Source organism: Oxyura jamaicensis, chromosome 5 (assembly GCF_011077185.1).
Source record: "Oxyura jamaicensis isolate SHBP4307 breed ruddy duck chromosome 5, BPBGC_Ojam_1.0, whole genome shotgun sequence".
NCBI lineage: Eukaryota > Metazoa > Chordata > Aves > Anseriformes > Anatidae > Oxyura > Oxyura jamaicensis.
In genome coordinates this window covers 31,190,801-31,211,472 of record NC_048897.1, presented here as the reverse complement: position 1 = coordinate 31,211,472, position 20,672 = coordinate 31,190,801, and the positions used below count along the sequence as shown (strand labels likewise).

The window sequence follows — 20,672 nt, the reverse complement described above, 5'->3', positions numbered from 1 at the left end:
GAGGTTTTCTTCTTTTTGTTCTTTTAATACACATGGTACTTTTCTGGTTGCTGTGTTGATATTTGTGATGGAACATAGTAAGTTGCAATCATATTGTGGAAATCGGAAAAGTTTTGTTTAGCTGTCATCATGTTAAATTATTTTTTCTTTGAAGTCAAGGAAAAGCTTTGTCTTTCCATCTTGGATAAAATTGTTAGAAGGAGTTATTTTAATTCTGCTGAAGTACCTTTTCCACCAAATAACTTTGATGTTTCATACTGTGTCTGAAAAACAGAAATAAAAAAGCACCCCACACCACCCCCTTTTTTCTACATTCAACTCTTCTTGTGTCACTAGATCCCAATGGAGACCATTCAAATACTTGGAATTATATTAAAAAAAAAAAAAAAAAAAAAAAGGACAATCAGTTGTTGCAGGTAGAAAAATACTTTAAAGATTTGAGAGACAAATGAAAAAGGGCAAGCTCAGAAGAAGCTCGGGCATCAGAGTGCTTTGTCCAAGAGTAAATGAGGACTGCGTAAACAAATGGGACCTGGACAATCCTCATTTTCTTTTCAACAGAAGCCAGAAAAGAACAGTCATCTGGGAGCCATGTAGTTGTCTTTATGGTGCAATCCATAAGGCTCAGTCCTAAATGCACTGAGCCAATCTTGCACACGTTTAACAAGAGAATTAGCTTATAAATCTGCAGCTGTTGTATGCTGAAGCACAGGATGTGTGAGTTTACATGCCAGGCTTTAGATTTCTAGCCGCAGTTTTACTTGAACTGGGAAATCAAGGTCTTATGCAAAACCAGCCAGATTGGCAAGAACAGACGTGAAAAGTATTGAGCTGGAACGGTCCCATCAACACTGCTGAATGCTAGTGATAAGAGAGCCTCAGGTCAACTGATCATTACCAGTATATAGCATTGTTAAATGGATTAAGGAGCCCTTATGCCCTAGGTAGCCCCTGTGTTTTGAAGGTGCTTTGTCTCCACCGGCACAAAGCTGTGCTACCTGAAGCCAGGTGTTTACAGTAGCTATGGTGCATGCAGCCTGGGGGTATCTTTTGTGAAATGTACCCATGCCAGCTTAAAGCTAAGGCGGGTCTCTAAGAAATGTATTTCTTTTCTGTTTTCCTGTGCTTCGTTAGAGCTCAGTGTTCCTTACTCATACCATATGTATGTGTTTTCTCTAAAAGAAAGGCAGCACCACCAAGGAGCAGAGTCTAGCTGCAGACAGTAGCTTCTGTAGTCCCTATTTGCATTCAGCAATATAACAAAGTTAATGCTAGATAGGAATTTTCAAAGTGATGCTCAGGTTTGGCGGGGAGGGGAATGAATGAATGAATATTAAAGGGAGGGTTTAAAAGTCTCTTGATATCAGGATTAAAAAAAAAAAAAAAAAAAGCTCCTGACTAAACATGAAATGAATGGACAAAGTTCATAGATTAATTGATTATCTGGGACACTGAGCACTGTTTAAGTTGATCAGATAACATGAGGTTTGTCCAGCGTCTCCTGGGTATGTACGTGAAGAGCAAGGTCTGAATCCTAAGGTTTTTTTGCTCCGAGTGATTTATTCTCTGAACCGTCCTTTCCTGTATCTATTTACAAATTACAAGTCACCCAGCGTTAGTCATCCCTCTTGTTAACAAAGCCACCTGAACCATGGCTTTATGAGGAAGTAAGCTGAATTTTAGTCCTGAAGTACTCTTCTTTGTTCCCTACCTAAGGATGCCACAGCTCCTGTCCATATTGCATCTCTTCTGTAGTTAAACAAAGGACATGTGTTTTAGAGCCTTGCAGTCTGCAAATCAGCTAAAATGACCTCTTACTGCTCCAGGTAGGTTTCTTTTTATTGGTGCTGGAGTAATTCCATGCAGATTTTTCTGACTACTTGAATCCCAGATATAAGAGGTAATGAAGACATAGCTGGTCATCTACACTCTCCTGAGTCCCTATGGTATGCAAGGTTGTCCCTACTGAATATTTATGAAGGCCTATCTATTTTATATCGGACTGTTTATCTGAGTGTAGATGCTTGCAGTCTTGCCTGGAAGAGCATGCCATATTCTTTCTTCTAACTGTAACCAAGTTTTTCATAGTAGCAAGACTCAGCTCTCTCCAGAGTTATGTTCTTGCTAACATCTTGAATAGTGTATTTTACTGCCTCTCCATGGACATTTTGAAGGTATTGGCAAGCTATTATCTTAGCATCTAATCTCTTACCTTCAAAACTGGATATATTTTTGCTTTTGTGTGTCTGTTTCTGCTCTTTCTGTTATTCATGGCTGACTCTTTCCATTTTGCTTCCTTTTATCTGAAGTCTCACAGCTTTGGGTAAGGTGTTTTTTAGACCCCTGCATACTGAGCCACTGAATGCGTTTTAATGGAACAATTTAGGGAGCCTCTCTGCCTATAGCAGTGATTCTTACCTCTTGCCCTCCTTCCATGGACTGACTGAATTCACTTCTTTTTACCAGGTGAGGTCTCAGGGGTGTCATTTTATGTCTTCAGTAGATTGAAATTTGGACACATTTCTTTGGTCCGTGCTTTTCTGTTTTTTTAGTCTTCATGTTAACTAGACATCACCGTCCGTGTGGCTGGTACTGATGTGTTTTTCCTTTTCATTGCATAGACCGTGCATGTTTTATTTTCGTTGCATAGACCGTGCATGTTTTAGAGACAGTGAATTTGCAGGAGCAGGGTATAGGAATGTGCAGGTTTCCGATGGAGTGGTCATGATTTGAGGACCAAAGTGAGGTGTGGGAACTTGTTCTCTAAACCCCTCTCTGTCCTTAAGTTTTAGACAAGGTATGTGTATTCCTCGTCTCTGCTGTTCCACCTTTACGTTGAAGGAACAAACCTGACTAATTCCCAGAAGACATTGCAGGTTTTTTGTGCCTTAATAAATGCTAGTTAGTTGCACAAACATTAAAATTGCTGTACAGTATTGCTTTGTAACTTCACAACATGTATTTCCCTTTCCCTGACACAAGTAGCTTTGACAACTTAAATGGGTTGGGTTTCTCTAAAGCCTTTGAAAGGAAATAGCAGCTGGTGCAGCTTCTTTCCTTGAGAGGTGTTTGCATGCTTTCCTCACATCAACACTGTCTTTTTGTGAAGGAAACTAGCTTTTCTCTGGAGTTACCGATGAAGACTTTGCCTGCCATTCTTGGGACAGGACCAAGCTGTGCTCTGGCTGTCTGTGGAAAGGAGTGGTCCTGGGAGGTTCCCAGGCAGCTAAAACAAACCACGTAGTTCAGTTCCAGGGGAAGCACATTAGAACCTTGCAGGCAACACTCCTGTGAAGCAGTGCTGGAAGAAGAGGAGAGAGGGGGAATGATCCAGAAGTCTTCCTCATAGATGTATTAGGTAATGTAATGGCCCATGGCCCATTAAAGCTAGGCCATCCCTACAGTGTATTTCATAAAAAGCTGGTTGGAAAAACCACGTTTAAGTGAAAGCTGGAAGGAGGAATGACTAGGAAGTTAAACATCATTTCTGTAGCTGTTTTTTAACTTAATTCTCCAGTGCTTCATGTAAAACTGTTCCAATTTCAGTCATTGTTGTGGATATTCAGTTCCCATTTGGATAATACAGGGAAATGGTCAGCTGCCATCTGCTAACAGAAGTACCAGGCCTCCCTGCAGTGTACACAGATGCGGCTGGAAGATCCCACTAAAGAGCCAGATATTGCATGTGTGAACTTGAAATAAAATTGGCGAGTGCCCTGGGAGTGTTGCTTGCTGGGAGTCATGCCCATCACCGAGCTGATTGCATCCATGTGTTTCAGTGCTGTGCAGCTTTTAAAAGAAGTCTGAAGGATTGCTTTGAATGTCTCTAATAGAGGAGGATGTGATTTGAAAGGCACTTCTAAAACTACCTAGCTAAAAATAAATGAAATATGTTAGATAATGAAAAGCCTTTGAACTCCAATGATGCATCTAGAGTGGTAATGTTCAGTACTTGTTTTTATCTTATTAAATGTATAGTAGCACTTAAATTGTTTTGCTTTAACACCTCCGCATAGCACAGGCTGTAAAAAAAGGAGAGTTGACTTCACAGTAACTATTAGCAAGGGACTCCCAAGTCACACAGCATTATCACTGTTATTGCATATTCTTATGAATATACAGATGGGAGGGACCAGTGGATCATTGAGTGTGCTCCTCCATAACAGCAACAACTGCGTGCTAGGTGTTAAGCTTAGAAGCATTCACAGAATATGAACACTGTGTATTCTGGCTGTGCTCCTCACCAACTTAGTATGAGTTGATAACCTGTAATAACAGACCAGAAGTTGCAACCATAATATGCCATAAATCAGAACAGGAGAGTTTGAAGATATCACTAATGTCTTAGGCATATGCATTTGCATAGTATTTATTTGCTAAAATTTGTAGATTAATTTAGGAATTAGATTGGTAGGATTTTTTGCCACTCAAAAATGAGGAATACATTCTGACTGGGATATGGGGCAGTGGCACTATATAGAGTTGCCTTCCACTTCTTATTTTTGTAAATGTTTTAACATCAAACATGAGCAGAATGTATCACTTTGGCATCTGTCCATGTAATTGCACTGAACAGCAACACATCCTACCCAACTTTCTGCCCATCTGTGGCCGTTTTCTGGGGCTCTGGAAGAGAGGAAAATACGGATTGAAAACAGGAAGATTTCTATTTTGAATCCTCCACATTACTTAAGAAGACCTGAATCTGGTATTTGTAGAAAGTAAAAACAATGCAAACAGTGATCCGGTCCTTTTTCGGGACTACAATGGAATACTAGTCACTTATGCTATTCCTTTTATAAGCTTTTCAGCATATCTTCAAACAAGTTTCTTGCTTCCTCCTAAATATGGGAAAAGCATTCTAGAGCTTCACCCTAGAGTCTTCTTTTCCTGAACTTCACTGCCAGAACTTGAATACAACCATTTTATAACTGCTTGATCCCCAACTGAAACATTGTTCTTTGACTGAAGTAGTTCAGAGTTCTTCCTGGATGCTTATCCCTTCCACCTACCCTCTCTGCATTTGTAAGGAGAAACTGATTTCTCTTTTAAAGAGACTCCATTGCTCTAATCATTCTAGTAACCTTTCTGTGCAATTTTTCCAGTTTAAGCTCCTCATCCTTGTATATAGATGAACACAGTGGTGGTACAATACTTCAAATAAGACTACAGGCGCCTGGAAAAATACTCCAAAAGGATCAACGGAGATGCATAAGGCATTTGGTCAGCATCCAGCAGCATCCCTGGAGCCCTTGTCCAAGCTCTCTCCTGCAGGGAGGCTGGTCTGTGAGGGCCTGTTCCCCAGCACTCGGAGCCTCGGCTCTGTGTTCTGCACCTTTCCTGTAAACACATGCTCAAACCCATGCCCCCCCACCCCTGGCAGGGAACAGGAGAGGCCAGAACATTAAACAGAGTTTTATCTTACTCACAACAGCTTTACTTTCAAAAGAAGAGGAGATTTGGAAAAACGTTTGGCAGCGGTCCTCCCTCAGCCTCAGGTTTGACAGGATCAGTTAGGTTATACAGGATTCCTCTGTCCTCTGCTCCTGCCATTCCTGAGCTCTTTCAGCCTGCTAATCTCTATCTCTCTCTGCAGCTGTTTGAGTAAGCTTTCATAGATGAATTGCTCATATCTTTTTGCTGCTTTTGTACTGCATATCTGTCCTGAAAAACAGGGTAGTGTCTTACCTTCTGATCTCCTTGCTTGAGCAGTCAGTGTGGAGTCTCTGGTGAGGAGGGGATGTGAGACTGGAGTGGGAGGCTCGCGATGACAGCACATCAAGTCCTCTCACACACCAGAGGAAACACAGAGTAGTTTTTACTTGGGCTTGGTGTAGGTGCTACCAAGGTCAAACACGCTGTTCATTTGCAAATCTGTCCCGAAGTACATACAGATGCCTACTGAGCACCCCTGTCATATGGAGATGAAATGGAAACAAATCTGCTTCGTAGTGCCTCAAATTTAAAGCTACCAGGTGTGTGTTTTTTCTTCCTCATGCTGTGAAATCCCTTACTTCAGTGCTTGCAACAGTTACCAACATTGCCTTTTGAAATTGGTCTTTGTTTTCTCCTTGCTTTTGAACCTTTTTTGTATTGATATTTTTCACCTACTGGATGAGGCAGTGACAAGAAAAGGTATTTTCTTCATCTTGGCCTAAGAACGGTGATGGATAGGGGCTCTTGAGCCTATATACCATCTGTACTATTGCTAAATTATGATACATCTTTGCTTCCATTTCTTTGCTCTCTTGTTCTGCCACCTGAAAGAAATAAAAAGAGGTGGGAAACCTGAGGAAAGAAGACCATCACAACTAGCAGAAAGAAAAGGGATGCATTGTAAATGGAAAGGAAGAGGTGCCAAACTGAGGTTAGTCACGGGGAGGCTGGATGGGCAGCGTAAACCCAAGCGGTGCTGGAAGGAAGGTGTGGATATGTCTGGTGTTCATCATTGCAGGCACAGGCAAGTTCACAAATCTTGTTAAAGTGGTCACACAGCAGAGACGGGTTTAACCTTGACACATACTGAAGCATTTTCTTAAAGCGTTCAGTTTTCAAATCAGTGTCCATTTATTGCATAGAAAAAAATAGCGTGGGTGCAATAAATCCCTTCCAAGACAGAGAGCTAACAGTAAACTCTTGTTCTTTTCCCTTTGGAGGAGACACCACAAAGCTGTGGTGCATGTGAACTGCTTGCTAGTGCCATAATGTGCAGTGAGGTTCTTCGGCCTGGTCTACTGGTGGAAGCTGGGTGGGTATGCTGCAGCATTTATGCAAGATTTGTCAGGCACAACTGAGACAAGTGGATAGATGCTTGCTTGCTAAATAGTTGGATGTCGTGCTGTTCCCAGGCTGTGGAATTTAGATGAAACTAATGGTAAAGCTCCAAGGAGTTGGGCTAGTTATAATGTACTTTTCTCTTTTTTTTTTTCTGTTGGAAATTAGACTTAGAATTCTCCTATAACTTTTCCAAGCAAAAGCAACAGTTTTATTTTTTTTTAATTAGGTGCAGTAACAGGTACATGCTGTGGATGCACATCTCTGCAAATTTTGCTCTAAATGAATTAAGTACTAGAAAGACCTTTTTAATGCAGTTAACAAAGCAAACAAAAGCCCCAAACAATGCCTTTACCTCTCAGTCATTTGTAGACAATTTGCTTCTTAATCTAACATTTCATTTTTACTGAAATTCTAATCTTCTTGGTGTGGTAAATGAAGACCTTTTGATTGTTAGGCCACTTCAGTGATGATTTAGGAAAGTAACCCTACTAACTGGATGCATTACACAACACTTAATTCAGTTGAAGTCATTGTACCTTGGGCACATGTTGGATGTAAGGCGTGAATTCGACTGTTTTGCTGAATAAGAATTTAGCATGGGCTTTCCAATCTCATATCTCTTTAGAGCACCCATTATTCCTCGGAGAAGCAAGGAAGGAAGCAAAGCACTTACTTTAGTTAAATAAAATATTAAATTGTCTACTGAACTTCTGGGAAACCATTTTTACCCTTTTCAGTACTGGAAGGAAAAAATAAAAAGACTTATTTTCATTTTGGTGGGATTTATAGTTTTAATAATGCTGCATTCCCCAATAGAACTGCCGTCCTGTTTTGTTCCTTCTAAAGATGATTTGGAAATTAAAACATATATCTCTATATTTTTAAAAAATAAATCTGTTAATATTAATTGAACAGCAGTAGTTTTCATAGGACCTATTGTCAGGTCTATTAAAGTAGACATGCAGACTTTGAGCGTTTCTTCTTTCAGTATCCAGAACTTTCCATTCAAGAAATGAAGTTAAGGCTTGTCAAGTTGTGGAATTGCTGTCTGTATTTTTAATTTGGCTAAATCTTTGAGAACGTTCTGCAAAAGAGGTTTTAAAAGTAAATTATTATTTCAAGATTTTACAAGAAAATTGCACTGAAGAACTGAAGCTTTGAGTTCTTGGCTCAGCCTTTGCTCTCAATTTGTCAGCTCATACATGGGTTATGCTGCTGATGGTAATGAGTGGCTGATGAGGTGGGTGGGATCTCACAGGTCACCAGGTGAGTTTCTAGTTTGAAGCAATGTAACTAGACATTTTGGAAGCTTAGAGTCCTGGAAACATTTAGGTTGGAAAAGACCTCTAAGGTAATCATGTCCAACCATTCACCTAACACTACAAGACCACCACAACCACATGTTTCTTAAACACCTCCAGGGAGGTGTTTAACTCCGCCCCGTCCATGGGCAGCCTGTTCCAATGCCTAACAGCCCTTTCTCTGAAGAAATTCTTCCTGATATCCAATCTAAACCTCTTCTGGAACAATCTGAGGCCATTGCCTCACATCCTTTCTTGTGTGTGGTTTGTCAGATGCTGTGTTAGTAATTTTGCTTGTGGTGAATCAACCTCAAATTTAGACAGTCCTAAAACTTCATACCTCTATTTCACATGTATTGTGTGTAAACCGAGGACCAACAAATGTGTTGTTAATGGAGAGAGAATGTTTTCGGTGACTGCTCAAGCATATGAGAACCTAATGTTTGCATTTCCCTGGAGTGTTTATAGTGGCACTGGAGAGGCTTTTCCAGAATTTGGGTATTTTATTAGAGGGAAAATACTAAAGCAGTTTGTCTTCTGATCTCTGTTTTTATGACATGCTGTTAAAATGGTGAGGTATAATCGCCCTCCATCCTCCTGAACCTGCCTTCTGAAAAAAAAGGTCACTGTAGGTTTGTGTTATCTGTATCATGTTATCTCTATCTAAATTCAGCAGGCTGCTCTGTTGACTTGATGCATTACAAATATACAAGTTCATAAATGACAACGGCAACACAACATTGGATAGAGACCTAAATACAAAAGGAGTTTGCAATGTCAGCTTTATTAACATGTAAGCCTCTCTGTTATATTTGTGGTAGCTTATATTGCATCTCTTCCCAGTTCTTCACTGACTCTTGTCAGGCAATGCATCTTGTGACTTTTATCTGATTAAGTATTTTCATTATAAATGATGAAACAATTTCTGGTGAGCATTGCTGGGGGAAGTCATATTTCCAGTGTATCGGGCCTTGATAGCTGAGGCCCCTTTTTGAATGGCTCCAGTTTTATTAGTTGATTAAAAATAAACTTTTACAATATACACTTCTCCTTTAGAGAAGTTATTATTTTCCTGAACGTAGCTTGTGGAGATGGATAGAAAGCTTTGAGATGGAGGATTGGAGATTACATTAAGTGAGGTCTCCAGATATTCCAAGTTTGAGATGTAAAGCTCTTTCAAGGATAGAAAATAAATGCCTTTACATAGGTTGAATGGGAACTAATTCCATATGTTGCTTTGGGTGGTAAACATTGATTTCCTCCTGAATTCAAGAAGTTTAGAAGGTATGAAATCATCCTTAATGCAAAGAGCACCCAGTGCATCAGTGGGGCCACTTGGTGAGGTTACTGTGGTTTACTGCAGAGCTCACTGTTTTGAATTTAGCAAGACATTTCTTTCAGCTTTTCCAAGTATGTAAATTTGCAGAGATTTAAGCAGGGAAGCAGCTTAAGGTCTTTCTTTTGAAACACATTTGGAAGATATTCCACAGGTGGCTGTTTTCCAGCTTTATTCTTAATATTAAAATCAATAGAAGTGTATGCTCCTAAACTTCTCTTGAAAAGATGAATTGATGGCCGGTTGTTGGGAGCGAATTACAGCAATACTGTATTGGATTTTTAAGGGAGACAGATAGGTGTCCATCTAAGGTTATTACTGCCATTCTATTTTAGCAGATGTCTTCTCTTCCCTTCTCTGTCACCATACTGGAAAAATAAGTGGGCTTAGTAATTCTAATGAGCTAGTTGTGTTCCTCAGTTGAAACAAAACCAAACCGGTGTACATTTTAGAATACCAGGACAAGTAAAATGTCCTTTCCTTTGAAGTGTGGTCTAAAGTGCTAAGTTTAACAGCTGTTGGTATCCCATGTTCCATGTTTCATTCTGCCATAGTCACTAAATGTCTACTTTGCCAAGGATTGTCTCAGGAAAGCACTATCATTAGGTAGTATACTTCATCTTCTTTAGAAGTGTCACCTTTTTCTCAATTTCTCTAAAGTCATATAATTTAAAAACAAGAGCTGTAGCAATGATGGATGCATATATAATATTTGTTTGACATCTCCTTGATGAAGGCTGTCAAAAATACTTCATTTCTATGGACATAATCAAATGCCTGAATTCACTTGAGGTATAGAGAAGCAAAAGCCAAGCGTTTCGTCATCTTTCTTAAGGAACAGAAAAAGTTAATATACAGTGAGCATAGTGGGATTGTATTCATAATCACTGTTTTTGCAGTTACAGCAATATTAAAGCACTGGATTTTTTTAGTGCCTGTCAAGTCTCCAACACTGGCATTTGTTAATAGCACGTGCCTTGTGCCTTCTGTGGATGTGGTGATATATCTGTTCATATATAAAGATACATTCTCAGATAAAGTTTGAGACAAAGGTCCTCTGCTGAGGAGTTGGTAGATTGCTCTGTTTGTCTCTGCCAATATAAATTTCAAAAACATGCTTAACAGTAACTGAATATTATTTTGGGAGCAGTTTGAGTGTCTGTTGCAGATATGGCTTGGGAAATAAAGCGGAAGATTTCTGTCGTAGTATTTATATCTGGAGAAAAGAAAACTTCACAGAGTTTTCTCAGCACAGTGGTCTCCGGTGTGAAGGACTGCACATCTGCAGAACACTGCAGAACTACTCAGCTCACTGTGCCCACCAGTTCACTCTTAAATGTAGGGAGACATCAGCCTGCGGGGTCGGTCCTGCACCAGCAGCGCTCAGTGTTTTCATTGATGCTCTTCTGTACTTCATCTGTATTATACAAATGATATGAAATTGGGAGGGACTGCAAATATGTTGAAGGGCACAGCAAGAAATGAATATAATCTTGACAGGTTGGAGAAGTGGCTTGGGAGGAAGATGGAATTATATCTTGTAAGGAAAAGTGCATCTTCCTGGACTCCAGAATAATAAACGGCATAGCATGCATGAACAGAGTAGAGAATTAACTGGCTAAGCAGGGGTGTTGTAGAAAAAGATCTGATCTTAGCACCTTGTCTGTCTTCCATTTAAGTCAATGTGTTGGAATTGAAAAAAGGATGTCAGAGGGTGTATACTAGACATGCGTGAAATAATCCTTAAGACCCAGTATAGGGTTCTGTTTTGTGCATGGTCCAAGCAGTATAAGAGCGTAGAACAGAGCAGTTAGAATGATCCAGCCTGGAAACCTTGCTGTTTGGAGCAGGACAATTATCTGGGGCTGATTAGTCTGAAGGAGAGAAGATAGCAGAGGGGTATCTTAAGGGTAACCTTCAAATATTTGAAAGGCTGCTGAAAAAAGAAAAGGAACGTGAACTCTGCATAGGTGCTGGATAGAAGAAGTGGTAAAGAGCTCTATCTACAGTAAGGTAGATTCAAGTTGTGAATTTATCTCTAGCAGGAAGAAAACTCCATAAGGTGTTGCAGTAGGTTAGGGTATCATAGTCTCGATTATTGGATGTCTTTCTCGTGTGTTGTTTGATTTTTCTCAGGAATACCAAAACCATTAACTCTTCTGTGAACTGTGGGTGGACTAGATGACTTTTTGAGACCTCCTTGTAGCCCTTTCTTTTTCCCCTATAACATTTTGGACTGCAGGTCTGTTTCAGTTGCTTTTTAAGGATGAGACGTTAGAAATGGTATATGCCTTTTTAAAGTGCGTAAACAGGTATAAGTTAGCCTGTTGCTGCAGGTTCCAAATTTCTCTGTACAATCCTGTACAAGATTTGGAAGGGAAAATATTCTTAAAAAGAATAACTTTTACAGACTGTAAGAACGGGTAATTTTCCTCTGTAGAGAAGTGATTTGAGAGTTATGGCTAGGGGTCACATCAAAAACTGCAAGCAAATTTGAGAGTGAAATTGTTTCATTGTCCTTCTTTCTTTCCATTTTATCAAACTGATAATAGTGGAGAGATGTTTTAATTTTTCATATTTCACTTTTTAATTTGATCTATTAAATGAATTTTTAAATACAAACTTGCTTCTTGCACTTCAGACCCTTTTACAATCTGAATATCTCGGCACATTTAGTATAAGTGGAAAACTGTATAGAAATTACCTTAACATCCATTCCACGCAGCTTTTTACTGCCGACCTCATCATTGAAATACACATAGCACATGCCCAGCTGGTATAACTTAATTATGTTCAATTTGTGTACTTTAATTATTACAGACCAGTTTTTAGAGTTGATTTCTATGCCTCACCCACGTCTGTTGCTGGCTTAAAGGAACAGCTGTATGAGAAAACACGTTTTCAAGAAGACATGCATTAAAAATAATGTGTTTGGTTTTCCTTCCTTCTTCCTGTTCTTTCTGTGATCCTTTTCTTTCTAAATGTCAGTCAGGTCAGTAAAATACTGTTTTTAAAACAAATAAACAAAAACGTTTATGCAACCTGGATCAGAAGCTACAGGTGTATTTTGTCTAAAATTAATAGTCTCAGAAATGAGACCTTAAAATGGTTAGGAAAATCTGACAATGTAATAGCAGGGCAATTTTTTGCCTGCTTTGCAGCAGAGGCTACATTGAATGGTTGTCTTAACATAGCATTGCGAGTGTCACGGTAAAAGGTTGTTGCTGATGGTGGAAGATCACAAATCACCTGTTGCGCAGCTCAACGTGCTGTCAGTTCTGTGGGATGGAAGTGGATTGCCTGGGAATGGAAGGGGAGCTGGAGAGCAGGATGAGATTTTCCCGTAGTCATAGCTCTGTTCCCTCTGCAGCCAGTGAGGCATTTTGGTCAGGTGATTGAGAACTTGAGACGGATAAATCATCTTCTGGAGGTCTTGTGGTTGTAGGAAGATTAGGAAAATTGGGCCTTTAATCCCAGGCTTCAGTGAACTGCGTAAAACTTGTCTGAAGGGATCTGAGCCAAGGTCTCTGCATCTTCTAAAGTAAAAATTAAAGAACAAAGGAGAAATCGTGTTAGTATTTGGCTGCTTCAATCTGTTTCAGGATGTGAGAAGGCCTTCTAAAGATGAGTTTACAGGGGCTGTTAGCAAACTGATGTCAGAAGTCCCAGCTGGGAGATCAGTTCCCAGCGAGCTTTACTAAATTAATGCATACACACGTACCCCCCTCACTCCTTCTGGAAGTTTTACTGGGGGGAGGTCTGAGAACAGGAGAGTGGTGCTGGTCACCACCGTTGGGTCTTAGGAGCACATCAACTCTGTACCAAGTTGGCAGGGATGGTTTGGACCAAATAACTTACCCCCGAAGCTCTGCCATGTGAGCTTTGAGTTCGCTCAGCTCCATATTGTAGCGGTAAATTCAGTGGCTGAGCTGAGAACAAATTGAATTAACCCAAACCATCTCATTTGACCCCAAAAATGTTTTTCGGCTTGTATTTTGAATGTTTATTTCTAAATGTGTCATTTTGAAGCAAAAGGTCCGTATTTTGAAAAATTTGAGAAATTTTTAAATTGTTTTGCTTAGGAGTTGGTTTTATTCCATGATGAAATATAGTATCAGATGTTTTTCTTCTCCACTGATTAATTTTTTCTATTAATTCACTAAGCACAGCAAAAATTTGCCCTGTTTTGTTTAGGTGTGTCCTTTTGGACTGTATCTTACAGCCTGTGCTCTGAATAAATTTAGAGGGAGCTTAACTATTTATTGCATCTCTCTAATTATAACTGCCACAGTCTCAAAATTGATCCAAACTAAATTAAAAACGAAATTGCTGCTGCTGCTTCTGTTCTTTGAATTACCTGAATATTAATTCAGCTAGTGATACTTCTGAAATTGGAGATTTGTTTGTTTGGAAGAAACAGGGGAGGAACATTTTCAGCCCAGCTGAGCTTTGACATCAGAAACCCCTCTTGGTCTGATTCCTGATTCCCCACCACCACCACCCCCTTTTATAAAATTCCATTCATAAACCCCCATGGCAGAGTGCATGAGCCCTGCTGGGGAGAACGTGTCAATAATTCAGATCACATTATACTGGCAATTCAATCGAATACAAAGTTACCTACGTTTCAGAGACATTTAAAATTCCTAGTTACGTAGGAAGTTAATTTGAAGGAGCAGCTGAATGCCTCCTGGAAAATTCAGAGAGTTTCTCTTTAGTACCCATTCTGCTTGCTTGCTCTTACCATATATTTTCTGCATTTCTCTAACCTTGTTCTTGATGACAAAAGACATTTGCATGAAAACAGGATCTTTGTTTCTTAACTGTTCATCTGTTCCTGCTGTTTATTTCCCACCTAAAGTCATAATCCTCTGTTTGTGGCATCACAATTGGTCGCAGTGGAAATTATTATGTCGTCACAAACGGAGGATTATGACTTCAGGTGGGGGGATAAGCAGCAGGAACAGATGAACTCTTAAAAGCAAAAATGCTGTTTCATGTAAATGTCCCTCGTAATGAAGAAGAAAGGGAGGCAAAATATGATAGAGAAACAGAAAATCGGAATGAGCAGGCTTGTGCCTGAACAGTAGGGCAGCAGATTTTCCTTGAGGCAGGAGCAGCTATTTTGAATTAGGGACATATCCATGTAGAATTTATTCTTTTAAATATTTTTCCCTCAACTAAAAAATACAAAACATTGGTGTTGCTACTCAAATACAGAAATGGCTGCTCAGTTTTGAGAGGGATTTTTCATCTTTGTCTTATTCCTTTGTGCATGCGTTTGTCAAATAACTTTTAAACTTAAGGGAGTTTCCCTTTTTGTGCCTGCTGATAGGTGTTTCAAGCCTGAACCCCGCCATTTGGAATGGAGCATCTGCACTGTGTAAAGCAGGATGACCATGCTGGAAGCTCATCTAAACCACACTGCTGAGCCAATCAGCCAAATGCTTTTCACGGGCTGCTTCCATTTAAAACCACAAGCAGCAAGCTGACATTTCTCTTCAGCATCATAGGATGGGAAGCTCTGAAATACCCAATAGCAATCTCAGCTTGTACCTTATTTTGGTTTTCTCTGAGTTTTTTTTTTTTTTTTTCTCCATGTTGCAGCTGCTCTATTCTTCAGTAAAAAGAGGTTAAAAAATTATTGGTGCAAATGAAAAGGTTTATGAGAACGGAAACTAGAATACAGAATAGAAATGAGCATAGGGAAAGATTAATAGCAAAACCTATTGTGGGCTTTCTGTGGTAGCAGCCAATTTGACTTGCTTTCATTAAAATTCTCCTTGTTAGCTGGGGTGATGTGTTGGGGTGATGGACTGTTTGATGTCTAAGAAGTGGTGAAAAGTTAGGTGTCTAATGATGGACTAATTAGAAAGCCCATCCTAGCAGGATCCATGGAAATTGATTTGCACAGTGCCATTTTTGCTAATGAGAATCATGAATACATGTTTGCAGTCCTTTACTTACTCTTCCTACCCACAGCTAATGAAAGAGAAGCAATCATTAAGAGCTCAGCTACAAACCAGTTTCCTTTGCCTTGTAGGAATAGCCATACTCTTAAGAAATTCACTTTTAAATAATAGTCTTGATAGCAAAGCAAGCTCTACGCATCTCCCTCCTATAAAATGCCTGCCTTTCCTAATGCATCTCTTCTCCAGTTACCCTCACTGAACAGGGAGTCAGTGTGTTCTGTCTGCAGTTTACAGAAAATTGTCATTACCTTGTGAAACTAGAAGAAACTATAAATATTTGGATTGAGTAAAATTAAAATTAAATGGTTTTTCCTACAAGGGCATAACATGTCCATTCACAAGTAGGTCAAACGTTTTTAATATTTATGCGTATAAGACAAACAATAAACCTGTTACTTTCAGTATCTCGTTCCATGATTTTGAGTGCACATTTACCAAGTTGCTTTCAGATGCTTTTAATCTGCCCAGACGGTGTATGCCCAGCCAGGCCCCATATGGCACAAAGAAGATAATCCACAAAATCAGAGCTCTTTGCAAAAAGACCTCACGAATAAAATGTGGTATTGATCAGTGTGGTGTGGCTACCCTTAAGGAAATCCTTGGTTGTCCCTGGGACTCTATCCTCCTGTCACCTTCCTAACATCTTAGGGCTTGCTATCAAACTGGCCTTCCCTGGCCAAAAATGATCAGGCACTGCCTTGCCTTTCTCTTTCGCCTGCGTATGTTCCTGTAAATTCTACCGTAATTGAAGAAAACTGTAGACTTGCTCAATTACCCTTAATTTAGCTCTTTTACGTACATTTTGACTGGTGCAACCAGTGACTGAGATGTAGCATTAGGGTCTAGGAACTAGCTGTAGAGAAGTTTCAATACATTTTCTGTGAACTGGATGTCCCAAAAATGCTGTCAGACATAGGTGGGGCTGAGGAAGTGGAAGCTAGAAGTGTGAAGTGACAAGCAGCTGAGAGCTGAAAGTAAGAGAGACAGCAAGGGAGTGGTGAAATGCTGTTGGAGGGAGCAATGAAAGAGTCAGAGCTTCAGGTTCTGTAGGGAAAACCAGAAACAAGGGGATAGGTAGCTGGGCCTGGATTAGGAGAAGGGATAGCAGAGGAATCTGAGAGGGATTTATCAGAAGGGAAAATAAGAATGGCAGGAGGAAGACGGGAAACGTGAGTGACTATCAGTTCTTTAGCTTTCTTGTTAGTTAATAGCAAGCAGGTGCAGAAACTTTCAAATATCTGTAAGAGATTTTAGTAAGAGAAGGACAGTAATTTGTTCTGGGCAGGAGAGATTACATGCAGACACTATCACAAAATAATAAGATAGTGGTTTCAATGTCTAATTTAAATATGATCAAGAGAAATCCAATTTATTTTAAGGTAACTAAAGAAAATGAGTTACTTCCATGTGACCAGGGAGAAAGATCTTCCATCTTGCAACAAAGGAATTTGAGCAAAGTCAGCACGTTAACTTTTTTCTGAGGTTGAGCCTGACTGCTTTATCTTGCAAGAGAAGTGCCTGCGTTCACAGTTCTAGTTCAAGGAAGTTCCTTTGCATTAGTTCCCTGAAGCAAAAGCCTTATCTGTTTTTAGCAGTGAAAACGTCTGTAAATGTGTTCATCTAATGGCTTGCTTTTTCCCCTGAAAGATGAGATTTTCTAATTTAAAAATCTACTTCTAATTCCTCAATTCGTGTTTTGTGATGTAGCATCAGTAAAACATACGTGCATGTATATATTTCAGGTGTATATTAGGAACAACTAGATATGGTAGGTATAAGATTTGCAGTTTCTTTGCTGTTCTGACTTACCTCTCAACATCAGCTTTTTTTCATTATTATTATTCCTTTTTGTTCCTGTAATGGAAACTACATAAGGGATTAGGAAGAAACATCAAACCCGTATACACTTTTTGCACTGTTACTGGAGCGGGTTTTCAGCCTACCTATAATGCATGCCATTTAACATCTAAATCCTCTGACCATTACATAAAAAGAAAGAAAGAACTAACACTTTCTTTAAATTAGCCTTTTTTGGTCTTTTTTGTGTTCAGTGCTTTTTAAAAAAATGAAAATGAGCCTGCAAAAGCACTTGCATCTATACACAGCTTAAATGGAGATAATACAAAATGGCAATCAAGGAAGATTATCCGGTACAGCAGACCAGAGAAGATGTATTTGTAGACCAAAGCAGGACTTTCAGAACTAATAATTCTTTTGAAAAATAAATGATGAAAGGTATGGGTATACAGTAACGTGGTCCACTGGCATAGCAGAACATACAAGATTGATGACTGATTATCATTTTGACGAAATGCTGCTATATATGGGCTCAAACGTTGGGTTTAATTTAAAGCTCGTGGCATACAGCTGTTTACTTATAATGAAAATATGCTAGATTAATGGCTTGTTGGCCTGCTTGGGACAGAAAAAAAATGTTGATATGGGGAAATAGTTTGTAGTGTCATTTGCTCTTGTATGATTCTGATAAACAAATTAGTTAACTGTAATATATTGTGTAAAACAATCTCTGAAAGCATACTTGGTGATAGGATTAGGGCGAAGATGTTGTTAGCATTACACATGTAACTGAATATCTTTTTGCTGCTCTGAAGTCTGCTGTGTTCTTTCTGTGTAGAAAAACACCCGTGTATCCAAGGAGCTGCTGTGTTGTACGGGATTTGATAGCTGTTTAAAAATAGATGTAATGGGGAGTTAGAACCCATTGGACGACAGTGAATTGTCTGTAGTAATTACAGAACGCTCTGTGAACAAACCTTTTAACCTCCCAGTGTTCAGGTCAGAGGCGTAGACTTCATAGGCACAGAGCTACTTGGCTGAAACGGACCAAAACAATAAAGGAAATGCCACGTTAATAAGAAAGCAATGAGTGATGTTAGAAACCTAAGAGACTGTTAGAAAAACACCAGTCATCTACCTAGCTGGTGTGTCATCCCGCCACGTAAGAAGAAATCACTTATATAGTTCTGTTCTCACCTCAATGCAGCCTTTGTGCTGCTTTGCACTCCCTCCCCCTTTATAGGTATTTCTTGTCTTTCTTCCCTTAACATGCCCTTTCCATGTTATTTGCCAAGTGGCATTGTGCTGCCACCTTTGCAGGCTCAGTTTCCCACTGTGGAGAAAGAACCTTGTTTCCTCTCTTCTCTGTAAGCACAGCCAGTGGTGTTGCAAAGCCCAAAGGTTAGCTGAGGTGTGTCCCTTTTCCATGCTTAAGTTGGAGACCTCTAAGTTTTGTTTTTCTTCAAGTTGGTGTTAAAATGCATCCATTTACAACTAGCGAAATCAAAGCCCTTGAACAGTTGGTCAAGTAAGCATTTATATTTTGGAGAGTCTGTCCTAGATTTAATTATCTGTTTAAGACTGGTCAAATATTGGAAGCATCTTATCATTTGCTGAGCTGTAGTTGTAGCAGCAAGAAACTACAACAGGGGAGGGTCAGGTTGGTGTTAAGAAAAGGTTTTTCACCAAGAGGATTGTCAGGCACTGGGACAGGCTCTCCAGGGCAGTGGTCATGGCACTGAAATTAGAGGAGCGTTTGGACAACACTCTCAGACATGTGGTCTGGTTTTTGGGTGGTCCTATGTGGAGCCAGGAATTAGACTCAATGATCCTTGTGGGTCCTTTCCAGCTCACGACATTCTATGAAACGGTTATGGAACACCTATAGTGCTTTTTCAGTGGCATGGTTAGGCATCCTACAGCCAGGAAACTCAGGAAGTCTCTGTAATTAAGGTGATGAATCACAGTGTTAAAGTCAATTTAAGCAGCTGTGATTATTAGAATAATTTTTGAGGAACTCACTGGTAGAAAAATGTTTTTAATAATCACACTTCATATTACACATTAAAAAATTGAAACCTTCAGATTTTTTTTTTTAATACAAGGGATGCATATAAAGAATAAGTAAGTTATATCAGTTTATGGGCTCTGTTACCTAGTCATCAGTCATGTAAATTTGCTGCGCATTCTGATTTCATCAGAGAGAAGTTTGTTTATCCCTGGGGAATCGGAACAATGAGCTTGTGAGTCACCCTGCATTTGTGTAGCCCTCCTCAGCAGCCCTCCCCCAACAGCTTGTCATAGCAAAACCAAAAAATTAATCTGCTTTGCACTTTAGGGTCTTCCCCCGCCTGCAACTCATGTGTCCTTGACTGAGTGAAGTCTGTTGTCTCTGGGGTTTAATAAACCAGATGAGGTGAGGAAGAGAGAACCCCACAGGATTTTCTTGCTCACCATGTTGAGGACCAGCTGGCTGATGGGCTCTGCCTTCCCATGGCTGTGATTTTTTCCCCTCTTTTATTCCCTTCACAGTTGGGTAGCATCATTTAAAAAAAAAAAAAAATCCCCACAACAACTTTGATAATCTGCAGTAAAGAATCCGATCTGTAGCTTTATTCAAAACTTGAGACAGAATAGAAGAGGCATGTTTATGGTTTTCTCTGCTGACATTTTTCAGTCCACACTAAAAAGAAATGAAGATGCTTGCCTAGGGAAACATCTTGGAGAAGCAGGGAAAAAATAATTTAGTCAGAAGAACTACAGTTTTGATTCATTTCTTAGTTGCTGTATCTACTCTATAGCCTGAAGTCCCCCAGAATACTGTGGCTATAGGTCATAGAACACCAATTTTCTTAACATATTTTTTAGGATTAAGTCTTACCTCCCGTTGTCTCAAGAACTCTGGAAGTTTTGTACCACAGAAGTTCGGTGTATGAAAGTTGCAGAACAGATACAATAACGTGATGATCGCTGGATGCAACGTGAGTGTAACACTTGGCTCCTCTGGTCTCACTTGCTTTGTCCAAACGGCTCAACAGCACGTGAGCAGGAATTTGGAAAACCGCAGCTCAGATATGAACCATCTGTTACCACCAAGCAATTAATTAACTTAGCACCAATTGGGGTTGGTTTCCCCTAGTGAATGTGCGTTACGTATACAGGCTTTGTAGGCATTGTCTCTGCAGAACAAGACTTTAATTCTTAGTTAGGCATGGTTCCATCTAATTTCAAAATGTGCATTTTCATCCAAATCCAGATGCACAGAGTAGCTTCTCTTGTAAAAGGAGTTCAGTTTTGAATGTCCTAGCCCTGCCAGAGAGACTGGCACTTTTTTAGAAACTTGGGTACCGAAGCTCCGGTATCCGAATTCCAGTAGGCACTGTAGCCTTTGTTTACCCTCTAAATAAATAAATAGTTCATCTACTTGTAAATGCTGGCTATTATTGAGGTTCTATGTAAGTATTCAGGTAATTTCCTGATTTCTTGGAC

General features: G+C 39.7%; 1 protein-coding gene and 1 long non-coding RNA gene across 2 annotated transcripts in view; both read left to right on the top strand.

Annotated features, from left to right (window-relative positions):
* The window catches only part of LOC118167832 (transmembrane protein 263-like), a 193,457-nt gene that overhangs the window by 57,844 nt on the left and 114,941 nt on the right, over positions 1-20,672 (top strand). The gene's annotated exons all lie outside the window — the stretch shown is intronic.
* On the top strand, positions 7,839-17,458 carry LOC118167834. Its single transcript, XR_004751262.1, has 2 exons — positions 7,839-8,043; positions 14,750-17,458. It is a non-coding gene; the product is annotated as an uncharacterized LOC118167834 (long non-coding RNA).